General features: G+C 45.3%; 1 protein-coding gene and 1 long non-coding RNA gene across 7 annotated transcripts in view; one reads left to right on the top strand and one right to left on the bottom strand.

Moving 5' to 3' along the window:
- LOC139561876 (VPS10 domain-containing receptor SorCS2-like) overlaps positions 1-15,839 on the bottom strand; it is a 336,538-nt gene that overhangs the window by 86,258 nt on the left and 234,441 nt on the right. The window lies entirely within an intron of this gene.
- Positions 6,798-9,659, top strand: LOC139561877 (uncharacterized). The gene is made up of 4 exons (XR_011672235.1): positions 6,798-7,050; positions 8,311-8,507; positions 8,714-8,892; positions 8,982-9,659. It is a non-coding gene; the product is annotated as an uncharacterized lncRNA (long non-coding RNA).

Genomic DNA, 15,839 nt, shown 5'->3' with positions numbered 1-15,839 from the left:
GATATCCCTAGCCCCATAGATAGCCCCAGCCCATAGCCAGCCCCAGATCCATAGATATCCCTAGCCCCATAGCCAGCCCCAGCCCATAGCCAGCCCCAGACCCATAGATAGCCCTAGCCCCATAGATATCCCTAGCCCCATAGATAGCCCTAGCCCCATAGATATCCCCAGCCCATAGCTAGCCCCAGACCCATAGATAGCCCCAGCCCATAGCCAGCCACAGACCCATAGATAGGCCCAGCCCATAACCAGCCCCAGACCCATAGATAGCCCTAGCCCCATAGATAGCCCCAGCCCATAGCCAGCCCCAGACCCATAGATAGCCCTAGCCCCATAGATAGCCACACCCCATAGCCAGCCCCAGCCCATAGCCAGCCCCAGACCCATAGATAGCCCTAGCACCATAGCCAGCCCCAGCTCCATCTCCAGCCCCATAGATAGCCCCAGCCCATAGCCAGCCTCATAGCCAGCCCCATCCCAGCGCTAGCCCTATAGCCAGCCCCAGCGCAAGCCCCAGCTCTATAGCCAGCCTCAGCCGTCATCAACACAACTTACCAGGCCTGATGGACAGGAGACATACGTGTGTATGGCGTCTGGCCATGAAGATCATTAAAAAGGAAATGGTCCCGGTCCCTAGTAAGTCATGAAGTCAAATGTTTTTTTCCCCTCTCTGTTTTCGGTATACCGAGTATCCCAACGGTCAATACTTTGTTCTGACTTCCCTTGTGTTACGACTGTAAACTGTGGTTAGCACACTACGTTTGGTGCAGGTTTGTGTCTCTCCCAAGGAGAGCGGGAGATGCTTTGAAACAGTCAAAGACTGAGGGGAAACTATCTCAAGTCTATGTTTTATTTATAGTATGTGCCCAGAACTCTTTATTTTCTTCACTTTAAAATCGCATTAAAAGTGAACTCCATGAGAGCGGATTCAAACCTCCCGGTCCGTGTTAATACCGGATAGTGTATGGAGATATACATTAGCTTGGCCTGGGGTGAAGTACTTTAACTGTGAGGTGTCATCTCCTTCTCCCCCATGTCATCCTTGGTGAGAGATTACAGTAGCAGTGTGTGTGTGTGTGTGTGTGTCTGAGTGTGTGTCTGTGTGTGTGTGGACGTGTACGTGCGTGTGTGCGTGCGTGTGTATCTGTGTGTTTTGTGTGATTGCAGTAGCGCTAGCTAGCAGATGTTAGCCCTCCCAACACTCTGAAACATCATTAGCACATTAGTGGCTGCAGGGGCCGTTGGGATGCACAGATGACTTGAAGGTTAAGTGGGTTTTCTTTAGTGTGTGTGCGTGTGTGTGTTTGAGTGTGTGTTTGTGTGTGTGTGTGTGTATACTTATGTTTGAATATTGCCTGTGTGTGTGTCGGCAGAGAAGGGCTGGTATTAATATTTTGTTTACCCTTCTGGGCATGTCATAAACCAGAGATAATTTAGTAGAAGAATACGATGAAGGTGATGATGATGGTGGTGGTTGAGAGTGAGCAGCAGTTGGACAATGGCCCTGTTTTCATTTGCCTAATGGCTGTGCAGGGTGTCGTTTCTCTGCCTCTATCTGCAGTAAATCACCAGCCCAGTCTTCATCTGCTGGCATCTATAAAAGGGTTTAGGATTTGTGATAACTGATAAAGACCAGGCCAATGAAAGATAACCGTCATCAAACAATTACTGACCCTGATTGGCCTGTCTGCCCTCATTCAAAATGGCCACCACAAAGACAGATGGAAAGTCCTGTCTCTACCACTCTGATCTCGCTCTCTCTTTCTCTTGTTCTCTCTCTGTAGTTCTCTCTAATTTACTCTCTCTCTTCTCTCCTCTCCTCCTGTCTGTGTGTGATTTGGGCAGCAGCAGATTAATAAAGTCCACATCGACCTCCTGGCCCTGATGCTTATTAAAGGAGCTGAGATGTGAGACGGGAGTTGTCGCCCCGAGGAAAGCCTCCACTGACAGCTGCATAAGCTACCCCTCTTCATTTATGATACACAAAGAGAGAGAGAGAGAGAGAGAGAGAGAGAGAGAGAGAGAGAGAGAGAGAGAGAGAGAGAGAGAGAGAGAGAGAGAGAGAGAGAGAGAGAGAGAGAGAGAGAGAGAGAGAGAGAGAGAGAGAGAGAAGGAGAGAGAGATGCCAGGAAGGCTGCTATGTAAGGGTCAGAACTTATTACTTAGCGTTCCACTGCTTGGACAGGGAGGGGAGGGAGTCCCCAGGACCAGTTCTGCGATGCCAAAGAATCAGATGACAATTCAGACACATGGATTGAGCATATTATGCAGGAGGTGGACACAGTATCTACACAGTCTGTGCTGACTGGTGATCACACATGCCTCCGGGTTGACATCTCTATCTCAAACTATCCTCTTGTTATAGTTCTAGCTAAAATATTTGCTTTGCCTGTACTCTGATGAAGACAGCTTGTCTGTCGAAACGTTGGTTATTCAATTATTGCATCTGAGCTCCTAGAGTGTGAGGCTCTCCTTTCATTCTTCTTTGACTATAGCCAACATACAGATGGACCCATTCCATGTTTTATAGTGGATCTGTCCTTCTGATCCTCCGATCTCTCTCTTATTCCTTAATTCTTCCCTCTCTCACTCGTTGCTGACAAGGACAGAGCATCGCCCTCATCTTCTGTCCTCCTTCTCCTCCTCCTCCTCTTTTTCAGAGCCCATGAATTCCTTGTCTGTAAATAGATTCACATCTGCACTACACACTGATCAGACAGTCAAGGCACAAGAAGCTTGTCATTAGACAAAGTCTGCTAGTACCCCCACGGCCCCCTCTATGCAGAGTGTGTGAAAAATAACAACTGTACAACAGGCGATGCCAGAGATGTGTATGTTGAAAAAAGTAAACAGATTTTTTTTGTGTACACAAAAAAGGTTTCACCAGCAAGCCTGTACACATTCCCTTACTGCCACACACACACACACACACACACACACACACACACACACACACACACACACACACACACACACACACACACACACACACACACACACACACACACACACACACACACACACACACACACACACACACACACACACACACACACACACACACACACACACACACAAAGCGCAAATGATAGTGATCAGAGGAGAGCACCCGGGGAGTTTGCTAACGGAAGTCAAGATAGCTATAGCAACAAGCCCCTTCGTTCACCATTCCTTCCACCAAACCCCATTCTAAAGAGGGATGGAATCTCTCTCTCTCTCTCTCCTTAATCACACTCTTTCATTCCCATTCCCAAATGATTCCCATTCCCAAAAATCCTCTCCTGTTCCCCTGGAAAATGATAGCTGGTCCATTAAAGATTTAGGCCAAATGTGCCTGAAATAGTGCCACATGGCAGGCAGGGGGAGAGTGAGAAGGCCACGGGTTCATCTGCCTGGTCTGCCAATGGCCCTGTTGTCATATTTAGGGAGTGCTTTGAATAATGGAAACACTCTAGGAGGGCAGGGGGAAAACACATGCAGTACATCTTAAGACTGATGAGATTTTGACAAAATGGGGGTGGTGGGGACATGCAAGCATTTATTTAAGGGAGAGAGGGTGGAGCGGAACGGGATGAAAAAGGTAGGGAGAGATGGAGGATGGAACACGATGGGAAACAAGTGTGAAAGAGAGAGCAGGAGTGAGAAAGATGGGAGGGCGAGAGACAGATGTGGGATCTTAATTTGGGCCAGTTGGCTACAGCAGGAAAGCAGTCCTGCAGCAACAGGAAATGTGAATTAGTATGTGGATTGTAATTCATAGACATTTTTGTCGGGGTCGGTGCGGTTTTTTTGTAAGGGAAAATGAAGTCTGAAAGTGAAAATTACAAATGTCAAAAGCCTATAAACCTCAAAAACAAGACACATTTTACATGTACTACATTGCAGGAAGGTTCTCCTGTAACAGGGTGATCAAATTAAGATCCTACATATGTGTACAGAACAAGGCACCTAGGTAAGGCTCTAAAAATACTGATCTTGCTCATACTGCACTTGTAGACACACCGACCCACACGCAGTCCTTGAGCAGCGAGCCCCAACAAAGTCAGACCACTTTAGGCTGTTAAGGAGTAGCAAAAAATGAACAGTTTTCTCTCCTAAGAGGCTGGTAAGTGCAGCACACCCACCAAGTGGCATATATCCTCTCCTCAGGCTGGGTGAAAATGGCTCAATGTGTACGTCACAGGAGGTTGGTGGCACCTTAATTGGGGAGAACAGGCTTGTGGTAATGACTGGACCGGAATCAGTGGAATGGTATCAAATACAAATACATCCAACACATGGTTTCTCCCCTCAGCAGTCTCCACTGGTGTACATGTGTCATAAGTGTTTCATAATCTAATCCAAGAAGTGATGGAGAAAATGTTTAGTCACAGGCCAAATTGTGCTTTATCTGACCAAGCTAAGGCAATTTCGACCAAATTTACTCAAAACGCTGATCATACAAAATAGAGGTTTAGATTTCGGCTCTGAATGAAAAGGTGACATTTGGCACTGATTGTGGTCGGGGGACTGAATGTTCCAGGTTAGCCATAGGGACGCACACAGTACACAAGGAGACAGAGACAAGGATATCAAACCAAATCAAATAAACGTTTATATCATACACTGCCGTTGAGAAACAATGGGAAAATAATTTGGCTTTGGATGTTGATAAACTTGTAACCCCACTTTTGAGAAAATAGCCCTTGAATGCTTTGGAGAGCTATTCTTTGTCTACACCTATTCAGCATCGTTCACACCCTCTTAAGCCTTAGCCCCACCCATCTCTTTACAATAAGGAAAAACTCCAGGTAAAAATACACTTGATCTAGTCCTTGGCCTATATCCTAATCTGACTTTGAAAGTGTCCAGATAAAAATACTTTATATAAATACTTTATTATTATTAGATGATGCTTACCCAGACAATTGTCTAAATTGATGGGTCATGTGAAGGAAATGCTATAACCCCCTCCCAGTCACATCTAGCTAAGTGGATGGGTCACTATTGTCTCGACATGTTATAGACATGTTCATGAAATAGAATAGATGGCCGTAATCATCCCCAGACACACCTGGCTAACTTGATGGGTCATGTAATCATTCTCTTGCGAAAAGTGGAGTCTTTTGTTTAGACATGTAGCTAACTAGCTAAACAACGAACCATAATCACAAGCAATAGCTACAGTACAGACGTATTGTCTTAGCTAGCCACTATGGATGAAATGCTGGAGTATGAATCTGCAGGTAGCTAAAGCTAACCAACTAGGCTATAACTAGCAATGCAAATGGATTCCTGAGATACAAATAATATTACTACACAGATCATACATGTAACGTTAGCTAGCAAGTCAGAAAACTAATGTTCGCTAGCTAGCAAACAGTACGCTTTAACTTGCAATGAAAACAACTTTCTGCCAAAATTAGAAACGTATAATATCTGAAAATGTAGCTAGACTCTTACCCGTAAACATGGATGAATGCTTCACGGCAGCATGTCTTTTCTGTTTGGTTTGTAGCTAGCTACAGATTGTTTGGTCCGTTGTTGTTTCAAGTCACTACGGTTCACACTGACCTGCAGAAAAGTAGCCCATCGCAACTTTTTCCCAGTGATCTTTGGCAATAGCGCCTGATCAATTTTGGGCAGCAATGTTGTTGAGAGCTATAGCAACACTTTTGTAGATCTCTATGCCTGAATTGTTATATATTTTAAAAAGCCACGGTAGCATGGGTTATCTACACATACTGAGCAGCTCATGTTATAGACAGAAGCGTGATACATGGCAGATCAATCCAAACTAATTTCTCGCCATTATCTCAGCCAATCCTGGCTAGCGAGAAGGTCCTGTCTTTTTTCCGTCTCTAAACCAACTAGGCTCGTAATTTAACAATTGGCATACACATTTGTTATTAAGGCACATGAAAGTTCACATGTTCCAGTAGACATTTTGATAAATAAAAAACGTTCAAATGCCTCTCCTCTGAAATAGTGATGTGCGACATACTGTATGCCTAGCTTCTTGAATCGGGTCACAAATGAGGTGGTATACACTTTGTTGCCATCCACGGTTTTTGGTTTGGGTATGTTCTAATTGTCACTGTAGGAAAAACATTCTCCATGCACTTCCTGATTAACCCAAAGACAGTCGGTGTATTCGGCGATATTATTCCCAGAGGCAGCCGGCGGCCCAGAACAAATCCTAACAGTCCTGTAGCATGGATTCCGATTGGTCAAAGAAGCATTGAACAGGCCTTACCACGGGTGCCTCCTGTTTTAATTTCTGCCTATAGGCGGGGAGGAGCATAATGGAGGTGTGGTCTGATTTGCCAAAGGGGGGGCTTTGTATCCGTCTTGGAATGGAGAATAACAATGGTCCAATGTAATTCTGGGCCAAGAGATGTGTTGATGGAATTTCAGGAGAATTCTCCTTAAATGCCCATTGTGAAAGTCCCCAGCTTCAACAAATGCGGCCTCGGGATATGCTGTTTCCAGTTTGTTCAAGGTCCTGTGTAATTCTTTAGAGTACCAGTGTGGTGTCGGCTTGTGGGGGATGTAGACAGCCGTGATTCAAACATCTGTGAATTCTCTCCGGAGATAATGGGGTAGGCATTTGATCGTGAGGAATTCCAGGGTCAGAAACTCTTATGGGTTTGTACATTCCTAAAACCACACCATAAGTTGTTGATCATGAAACATACTCCATCGCCTTTGTATTTTACGCAAAGTAAATTGTCCCTGATGTGCGGAAAATCCTGCAGGCTGAATAGCCTGATCAGGCACCTCCCCTGACATCCATGTCTCTGTAAGGCAGATTACGTTACAGCCTCTCCTATCTCTCTGGTAGGAAATCCGCGCTCTGAGCACAGAAAGTTTATTGTCCAGAGACTGTACATTAGCAAGTAATATACTATGAAGCAGAGAGTGGTTTACCCGTTTCCTTCACTGGACTGGTACCCCAGCTCGTCTTTCCCTTCTCCAGTGGCATCTTTTTGGAAAAAGGGCTCACGTGATGAATGGAACTGCTTCGGGTAACCCAGACAAAGGATCCAGCTCCGGAAAGTCAAATTTGTGGTGAGTAATCTCCGATCTGATTTACAAAAGTGCTTTTCGGTCATAGGAAATACTACTAGAAACTTTCTGATCAAATAAAGTAAAAAATAACACTAAAATAGTTGGTTGGGAGCTAGCAACAGGGCGACCATCCCCATCTTGTCATCTTCATACAGTATATAGGATCAGCAGCATGCAGGCCAGCAGATTGAAATGGTAAAAATATCCTTATCTAACAGAGACACATACCGCCTATTACAAAAGAACGATACAATATCAAATGGTTCAAGAAATAACCATTATTTTGATGCATCAACATGGTATCATTGCTATGCATCAGTTTTTGCATACAGGTATTAGTGAAACGATTATTTCAGCTATGAAGCAACATGACATGGATCACCACACAAACTAACACACACAGCTTGTTTTCTCACAATGTTAACCCACCTTGGTACACCTTCTGTGATTCTCTAAATCATTCGTATGCGTATCAAATCTGATTGTATTTCTTCCAACGCGCAACGGAGGCAAGCCGGGGATCATTGCAATTTGCATCGGTCCCCAATCAGGCGTGCAATTCAGGCATCCCATGTGCCTATAAACAATATAAACATGCTCCACTCTTCTCTTTTTTTCTGTCGTTTTTTTCTGTAATCCATGCAAATCTTGTTAAGAAAGTTGAGTCCGATTGTTTTGGGGGAGGATGATGATAAATAGAACACTGTCTTTGCGGCTTTACATTTGTAAGCCTACATCAGGAAGATGCTCGGGAATAACGTTGGCCCTTTAGATCAGTGATAGTGTCTCGTGTTATAGACTGATATTAAGAGACGATGCACATAGAAGTTAAAACGGCAGCTATTTCTTATGTGTACACATCCTAGTTACTGGGATGAACAATATCGCTGCTGTTTTGGATGGATTAGCATGGAATAGTTGTATGAAGTTCTTGATATATGCTTATGATATCAATTTGAGAATATGAACTCACAATAAGGCGTTCATTTACTCAACCAGGGACAAACCAAGGCCCTCTAACTTTATACAACTGACCACAGAGCGGATATCACTGTAGCCCTTATAAACCCATATGTTTAGTCTATATGAACATGAATAGCCTCTTTGATTATGACACTGACCCTGAGGTTGACCGTGACAAAGGAGGTCAAGGGTTGCAGTGACTCAGCCCTGACTACTGTTCAACCAGGAACAACACTCCTTTTACAGATTCTGTTCCGTTCTGTTCTCCCCCTTCCTTCAATAATTATCTTCATTCAGGGCTGAACCCTTCTGGATGGTCGGCCACTTTGTCGGTTATTGATTACAGCGCTAACGGGACCGTTGCCGAGCGGGTGCGGGGAGCCGACGTGATTGGAGGGGAAAAAGAACAGACGAGAAAAAGCTGCATTGTCATGGGAGAGGGTTGTTAGGAACAGCAAACAAGGCCTGGCTACACTACGATACCAGCCCTGCTCGTGAGTACTGTGTGGTATCTACCGTAGCTCTAACAACAAATATAATCCTTATGGATTCCACTGTCAACAAACAAACAAATCACACATTCAAAGTAAGATATCCATAAAAGCGGGAATTTCATTGTAATATCTCAATTTAGCGTTGAACTCTCATGTCTATTTTCTCTATTTAAGTAGATGTGGTTTCACTCTCTTTCTGTTTCAAGACATTGTCAACGTGGGGCATGAAGAGATTTCCAGTAGAGCAGTTTGGGACATGGAGCTGTCCCAGTGTGGTCCAAGTCCCAGTAATGTCTTTGCTGATTCAAAGGAGTGACTTCAACCAGAGACGAGTACTGAGGAGAACAAGGTTCGCTTCAGAGCCAGAGTGAGATGCTAACCGCGGGTCAGTAACCATGATAACTTTCCTTTGTTTGTCTCGTCCCTGTCTGTACTACATCGCCTATAATACTCCATTGTCTCCCATCTCTCCAGGGGTATGGCGCGATTTTAGGCCCTGTGACCCCCTCACCTAGCCTAACCTAGCGTCCCTGTTGCCTACACATCTTACCACTCCTGATTGACAATGGTCACAGAGTGGGACTTGACAGAGAGAAGCCATTAAAGAAAGGGTTCAGAAAGGGTCTCATTCAACCAGCACCGTTGGACTTCTGAACTCAACAAAGACCGTGTGTGTCTATGATGTTTCAACGCTTTTATGTCGTCAAACTAGGTAGGCCTATGTCACAAAGACACACACAAAGACACACACACACACACACACACACACTTGTCTTCTATATATTAAGGATTGATTGTTTTCGATATTATGGGTATGTGAGACAAGGGAGCCGTACCTGTCCATAGTTGTTTATTAGGAAAGGGAATTGTACTAATTGTCTCATGAATCAAACAACAATTGTGTCTGTCATAGTCTGTTGCCACTACTATTGCCGCTTAACCTTGTTGCATTCCCCCTTCCTTCTTCCCTCTTCAAAAGGACCACAATGGAAATAAGCTTTCAAGCTGTATTGTGTTATCCTTGATGATTTTCTTAAATTGTATGTGGAGGCGTCACCGGCTGGAACGCCCTTATGTATGTATTTAAAACATTTTTTAATAAAGTCAATCAATCACTTACTCACGCACACACTTACACACACTTACACTTACACACACTTACACACTTACACACACACACACACACACACACACACACACACACACACACACACACACACACACACACACACACACACACACACACACACACACACACACACACACACACACACACACACACACACACACACACACACACACACACACACACTACATGCCTACACACTTGTTCCGTACTTGTTTCGTGTATCCCTTTATTAGATGTGACGTAAAAAAAAAAACATTTTACTAAGGATCAACATACAGGTTCTATGAAGATCTCTCTACCCTTCCTGCTGATTGAACAATTACCACACTTTAATATGTCAAATGTAACCTTTATGATTTCTCCCATTCACTTTAAAGATGTTGACCTTAGACTGCGTCTGGAAGTTGATACTATACTATTCTTTCTGACATGACAAGTACGATTACCTGAACAATTTCTTCTCACTCGTATCTACTCTCTTCTTGCTTTTCTGTTTCTTTATTATTATTATTAATTTTTTTTCAATGATTATTATTATTGCTATTATTTATTGCTATTTCTTATTTAAAATACTATTAGTCTGTTTTATAAAAATAACAAAATGTGTGCAGATGTGTATTTTCTACTTATAGGCCATAAACATAGTATATTCACTGTCTCATTTATGACATAAAGACATTCACTGTATTCTTAACCATGATACAATTGTATGCACCCTACTGTATATTAATAGTATTTTTTATTTCAAAAATCCATGGCATGGAAAGGAGAGTGGGATTGGGGTAGGTGGGGAGGGGGTTTGGAGCTGTGCTTTGTAGAATAAATATAATTATAAAAATTAAAAAACAATGCTGCAATTGTACATTTTAAATATGTAAAACTAATATATATACAAAAAAATTACTTGCTGAGGATTACTAGTGTACTAATTCACTATCCTATGCTGCTCTAGTTCTGGGCAGAGTATGGAGTACAGAGTTGAGCAATGTTTCTCCTTGACTGACCAGATCCCCCATGTTAGAACAGGACTGGGCCAAGAATCAAACCAGCTCATAAGAACACCAGCCAACTCTCTAACTTGCTGCTTGCCACTCTCACTGCTGCTGTCTCTCCCACGCACAACCACTCCAAACTACATTATACACAACTACACCAGAGAGATGGGAGAGAGGGAGAGGGGATACAGAGATAGAGATAGAGAGAGAGAGAGAGAGAGAGAGAGAGAGAGAGAGCGAGAGCGAGAGCGAGAGAGAGAACAAAATTAAGTATGCGTCCGTGCATCTCTGTGCGTGCACTTGTGAGTGAATGTGTTGAAAGCGAACACAGAAAGAAAAGTGTTTGATACAGAGTCTGAGAAAGCATACTGTATGTCTCTGTGTGTGTGTGCGTGTGTCCCTAAGAGAGACAGAGACACAGAGGGTGAGAGAGTAGAGCCAGGTCTTTAAACATGAGAGCTGGGTGTAGTCAGTCGATAGCTACTGTAGACTAGGGCCTTGGCACTACATCCTGGCCCAGTCAAGGGGAGTCTACAAGGTTTCCTGGCACCGGTGCCGGCCAACCACCACCACAACGGAAGAAAGGAATGCTGGGTAAAGGATGGAATGGTGGGTAAACACATGGAATGCTGGGTAAAGCGGTCTAATTCAGAATCAATTACATTCATTGGAAAGTGATTTTTAGGCCTACAAGTTACATTCACATTCTGTACTTCTTTGTGGCCTTTAATACAGTAAAGAAAATACAATGCGGATGTGAGACTACCACACACAGTCATTTCTATTACATGCAAGACAAATTACACACACACACACACACACACACACACACACACACACACACACACACACACACACACACACACACACACACACACACACACACACACACACACACACACACACACACACACACACACCCTTACAAAAATGTCACATTTGTAGTTTCAACCATATTTTCACATACTCAATTTAGAATTCACATGTTAACACCATCTGCTCACATGTGAGGAGAATAAGAAAATTCACCTCACATGTGAATTGCAATTTCACATCTGAAATCAATCACGTGAAAATCTAATTTGCCGTTTCACATGTAAGACATTTTTTTGTAAATAAAGTAAATGTAAACAAACACTGTAACCTAAAAACATGGGTAAAACTATAATTTTGATATCATGGCTGGTCAGTCCTTGCATCCATGGCATAGTTGTCGCGACTACTTCCGCTTCCCCACTCCGGTGCTCGACATCACCGGTCTATTAACCACTGATCCTGGCAACCCATCATTACACACACCTGGCAACCCATCATTACACACACCTGGCAACCATGAGCGGAGGATCCTCTACCATGAGTCGACTCAGCGAGCCAGCATTTCAGTCCATTCAGCAGTCCGCCCAGGTTAGCAATGCCCGTTTGTCCCTCCCGGACAAATATGACTGGACTCCATCCAAATGCCATGTCCAGTCCTCCCTCCATTTCAATTATCAGATAGGAGCCCCCACCACGAGAGGTCCAAGGTTACTACGGTTATTTCCCTGCTGACCGGGCGGGCGTTGGAGTGGGACAAAGCCGTCTGGGGGAGAGGAGAGGAGGAGCTGGGTTCCTATGAGAGGTTCATGGCCCTGTTCAGAGGAGTCTTCGATCATCAACCGGAGGGCAGAGAGGGGGGTGAGCGCCTACTCCAACTACGACAGGATGGCCAGCCCGCTGCGGAGTATGCCCTCATCTTCTGTACTTACTCAGAAGAGGATTGCGCGAAGAGGTCCAGACAGGGTTGGCATGCCGAGACGACACCCTCATTGCGATGGCCATCCGTCCAGATGACCTTCTTCAGGAGTGTCGGTACCCCATCACCCTTCTTCGTTTTAATTGAACCTTTATTTAACTAGGCAAGTCAGTTAAGAACAAATTCTTATTTACAATGACGGTCTACACCGGCCAAAGCTGGACCACACTGGGCCAATTGTGCATCGCCCTATAGGACTGCCAATCACAGCCAGTTGTGATACAGCCTGGATTCGAACCAGGGTGTCTGTAGTGACACGTCTAGTACTGAGATGCAGTGCCTTAGACCGCTGCACCACTCGTTGACCATTCTGATTCAAAACCTGAACTATGGAGGCCGGGGCCACACGCCTCCCCGAGGCTGAGACGGCCCCGTGATCATCCGTCTCCTGGGGTAGGCGTGAGTATTCCATTTTAGTACAGATTTCACTAACTTGTTTCTACAGCTATAGTGGATTCTGGTGCCGCAGGGAATTTTAATGACCAGGCCCTTGCTTCATCCCTTAACCTCATACCCGCTCTCCTCTCTGTTTCCGGTTCAAGCGCTGGATCATCGAACACTAGGATCTGGGACAATCACATACATCACAGCACCACTCACCATCACCGTGGGATCCCTGCACCAAGAAAGCCTTGCCTTCCTCATCAAGGCACCCGTACACACATTCATCCTCAGCCTCCTGAGGCGCAAACGCTACGACCCCACCATCTCCTGGTTGAGGATGGAGATTACTGCCTGGACACCCGGATGTCGGAAGACCTGCTTTCCCTTACCCTGTGGTTCCACGTTGTTTGAGAGTCCTGTTGTTGAGAGTCCCTCCAGGCCGACATCTCTGAGGTTTACCAGGATCTCCGGGAGGTTTCCTCCAGGACCCGCGCTACCTGTCTCCCTCCTCATTGCCCCTGGGACTGTGCCATCGGCCTGCTTACAGACTCTACGCCGCCGCGTTTACCCCCTGTTGGTGGCTGAAACCAAGGCTACGGAGGAGTACATCTAGGAGGCTCTCCAACAGCGTTTCATCCGCACATCCACCTCCCCTGCGTCGGCAGGCTTGTACTTCGTGGCCAAGAAGGAGGGTGGTCTACGTTCTTGCATCGACTACAGAGGTCTCAATTTCATCACCACCAAGTACCGAACGCCTACAATCTGATCCGCATCCGGGAGGGAGATGACTGGAAGACGGCCTTCAGCAAGATGTCTGGGCACTACGAGTACTTGGTGATGCCCTATGGATTAGCCAATGCTGCGTCGGTGTTCCATGCATCCGTGAATGAAGTGTTCCGGGACATGCTTGGGCATCAGGTGGTGGTGTATATCAATGACATCCTGACCTACTCGGCCACCTTGGAGGATCAAATCGTCCGGGTAGTCCTAGAATGCCTCCTGGAGAACCACCTGTACCTAAACGCAGAGAAGTGCCAGTTCCACCAGGCCGCTGTCTCTTTCCTAGGATACCGGATCAGCCCACAGGGAGTGGTTATGGATGAAAGGAAGGTCGAGGCAGTCAGGTCATGGCCAGTCCCAACCACCATAAAGAGACTACAATGGTTTTTGGTGTTTGCCAACTTCTACCGCCACTTTAATAAGAACTTCAGCTCCATCGCCTCTCCTCACGAGTGGCCCCTGTAAGTTGGTGTGGAGCCGATGAGGCCTTCCGCCTACTGAAGGGCCGTTTCACTGCCGCCCGATGCTGAAACACCCAGATCCTACGCTGCCCTTCGTGGTGTAGGTGGGCATGGGGGCTGTCCTGGGGGCTGTCCTGTCACAACGTCAAGGTAACCCATAAAAATATTATCCATGTGCATATTACTATAATATTACTCTCCTACTTATCCATATTACTCTTCTGCAGAGAGGAACTATGACGTTGGCGTCCGGGAGCTCCTGGTGGTGAAGTTGGCACTAGAGGAGTGGGGACACTGGCTGGAGGGTGCCAAGGACCCATTTCTCATCCTCACCGACTATCGGAACATGGAGTACATACGGACAGCGAGGCGGCTGAACCCGCGCCAAGGAAAGTGGGCCCTTTTCGATATTAGATTCAACTTCACTCTGTCATACCGCCCAGGTCCAAAGAACATCAAAGCCGATGCCCTGTCCCATATCCACGATTCAGGAGAGGTCACTGTCCTGAGTGCACCCATCATTTAATAAAAATAAAAAAAATCACCTTTATTTACCAGGTAGGCTAGTTGAGAACAAGTTCTCATTTGCAACTGCGACCTGGCCAAGATAAAGCATAGCAATTCGACACATACAACAACACAGAGTTACACATGGAATAAACAAAACATAGTCAGTAATACAGTAGAAAAAAATAAAACAAAAAGTCTATATACAGTGAGTGGAAATGAGTTAAGATAAGGGAGTTAAGGCAATAAATAGTTAATGGTGGCGAAGTAATTACACTATAGCAAGTAAAACACTGGAATGGTAGATGTGCAGAAGATGAATGTGCAAGTAGAGATACTGGGGTGCAAAGGAGCAAGAAAAATAAATAAATACAGTATGGGGATGAGGTAGATAGATGGGCTGTTTACAGATGGGCTATGTACAGGTGCAGTGATCTGTGAGCTGCTCTGACAGCTGGTGCTTAAAGCTAGTAAGGGAGATATGAGTCTCCAGCTTCAGTGATTTTTGCAGTTCGTTTCAGTCATTGGCAGCAGAGAACTGGAAGGAAAGGCGACCAAAGTAGGAATTGGCTTTGGGGGTGACCAGTGAGATATACCTGCTGGAGCGCGTACTACGAGTGGGTGCTGCTATGGTGACCAGTGAGCTGAGATAAGGCGGGGCTTTACATAGCAGAGACTTGTAGATAACCTGTAGCCAGTGGGTTTGGCAACGAGTATGAAGCGAGGGCCAACCATCGAGAGTGTACAGGTCGCAGTGGTGGGTAGTGTATGGGGCTTTGGTGACAAAACGGATGGCACTGTGATAGACTGCATCCAATTTGTTGAGTAGAGTGTTGGAGGCTACTTTATAGATGACATCGCTGAAGTCGAGGATCGGTAGGATGGTCAGTTTTACGAGGGTTTGTTTGGCAGCATGAGTGAAGGATTCTTTGTTGCGATATAGGAAGCCGATTCTAGATTTAATTTTGGATTGGAGATGCTTAATGTGAGTCTGGAAAGAGAGTTTACAGTCTAACCAGACACCTAGGTATTTGTAGTTGTCCACGTATTCTAAGTCAGAGCCGTCCAGAGTAGTGATGCTGGACGGGCGGGCAGGTGCGGGCAGTGATCGATTGAATAGCATGCACTTACTTTTACTTGCATTTAAGAGCAGTTGGAGGCCACGGAAGGAGAGTTGTATGGCATTGAAGCTCGTCTGGAGGTTAGTTAACACAGTGTCCAAAGAACGGCCAGAAGTATACAGAATGGTGTCGTCTGCGTAGAGGTGGATCAGAGAATCACCAG

This window comes from Salvelinus alpinus, chromosome 31, assembly GCF_045679555.1.
Source record: "Salvelinus alpinus chromosome 31, SLU_Salpinus.1, whole genome shotgun sequence".
Classification (NCBI taxonomy): domain Eukaryota; kingdom Metazoa; phylum Chordata; class Actinopteri; order Salmoniformes; family Salmonidae; genus Salvelinus; species Salvelinus alpinus.
This window is presented reverse-complemented; position numbering and strand designations above follow the sequence as displayed.